Genomic DNA, 1,983 nt, shown 5'->3' with positions numbered 1-1,983 from the left:
TGGAGTACCTCATGAATGCACTGTCCTAAACACTAGAGAGGCAGTCTTCAACAATACAGAAAATAAGATCACAATTCTCATGGTTTTCACAATCTGGCAAAGGGTTCAGGTCACATGAGAAGTAAATAAGAAAAGAGGCAAGGATGAATGCTAAGATGAAAATCAAACAGAGGTATGGAGCATGAGTGAGGGCAGCAACTTCCACTTAGGTAGTCAGCACAGGCCTCTGAGAGGACCAGACATCTGAACACGAGAGCGCCAACACTGCAGAGACCTGTGGCAGAAGCCGAGGGAGGAGCAACACCCAAGGCCTCAGGACAGGAATTAATTGGAAGACCTGATGCGTGCAAAAGAAGGCCCATGTGGCTGGAGAATACACAGGGTGGAAAAGGTAGGTAAGGAGGGAGAAATAGAGAAGGCTAAGAAAAGGTGTCTGAATTTTATCTAAGTATGATGGAAAGCCACTATAGGATTTCAAGGCAGGGAGCAGTCTGATCAGTGCACATTTTTACAGATCACTCTGGTGCTGTGAAGTGAAAACCGGGCCAGGCAAGAGCAAGGAAGGTGTTAGAAAAGTTACGGAGTTTCTGGAAAGGTACATGTGAGAGATGGTGGTGGTCTGGCTTGGGCTACGCGGCAGCAGTACAGAGGAAGTGGAGAAAGTAAAGTTATGTTGTGAAGTAATAGTTGACTGGCCTTTCTGATGGTTGTGGTAGAGGTAAGGAAATGAAGGAGTTAAAAATGAACCATAGATTTTAGCTTGAACAACTGGGACAACAGTATGAACCGCAAATATGGGAGAAACTACTAACTGTAAGACCTAATACTGTGTGCTTATTCTATGACAGTATTCACTCCATTTCACAGTTAATACTCCCAACCATCTTGAATAATAGGTACTACTGTCATGTTCATTGTATAAATAGGAAACTGAAGGTGAAGGTCAGAAAAATAGGACCAACACAGTGAAGACTTGAACCTGGGTCACCGCACTCGAAATTTCACCACATTGTATGTAATTGCCTCCTTAACAGTAATTTCGGGGAATATGAACTTCATTAGAGGCAATGGCGGTACCACTGGATTAACAGTCTCTCAGAATGACTAGTTTGAAAGATGCTACTGTTCTGCTTTATCTCTTAAACATCACCCTGTATTCTTAGAATAAAAGAAATAATTGGCATCTATGCATTTTTCAAAGCACTTTCTGCAGCATTACCCTTTGATTCCCGTTTACAAAGGAAGAAACTGAAACAAGTCCAGTGATTTCCTTAAGATCATCAAGAGAGTAACAGAACTAGAACTAAAAGCCAGACGAACTGACTCTATGTAATGATCGTTCAGAAAAACAAACAAGCAAACTAACAAAAACGTGTTTTATATCACTACCCCAAATACGGATACATATGTGAAATGGAGAAAAAGAAGTAATACAAAACTGTTCTCACCATTACTAATTTGTTAGGATTTCTTTTTCTTTTCTTTTTTTTTTATAATTTTGATTGTAACTAGCAATTTAAACAACATTGATCCACACCTTGGTAATTAACACTACAACACATACTGCAATCACGTAGTAGACTTTTTAGGAAATAAGTCTCATGGCTCACAAAAACTATCAAAACCCAAAAGGGCAAGATGGAACACATAGATGAGTTTGCTGAGTATTTTGGTTACCTGAGGACTAGTGTCTGTAAGAGTATAAATGGCAATGATTGCATGAACTACAGTTTAGAAAAATTCTTTATTATGATTATTTCCTAATCATCAATAGAATAATAATCAATCCTAATATGGAGGTCTGAAATCAAGGCATGCCTGCTAATATTTAAAATGAGAGAGGTGCACTTTTATGGAAAAAAAAATTAAAAAACAACAAAAAAGTGCTTCACCTTGTCTTTGCCCCAAAGGAAGTAAAGAGCTACAGAATGCCCAGATTAGCAAAATCTATTTCCTTTGGAAAGAAAGAGAGAAAGAGAGAGA

The sequence above is a fragment of the Meles meles genome, unplaced genomic scaffold (assembly GCF_922984935.1).
Source record: "Meles meles unplaced genomic scaffold, mMelMel3.1 paternal haplotype, whole genome shotgun sequence".
Lineage (NCBI taxonomy): Eukaryota > Metazoa > Chordata > Mammalia > Carnivora > Mustelidae > Meles > Meles meles.
The sequence above is the reverse complement of the archived record's forward strand: the minus strand, read 5'-3'. Positions refer to the sequence as shown.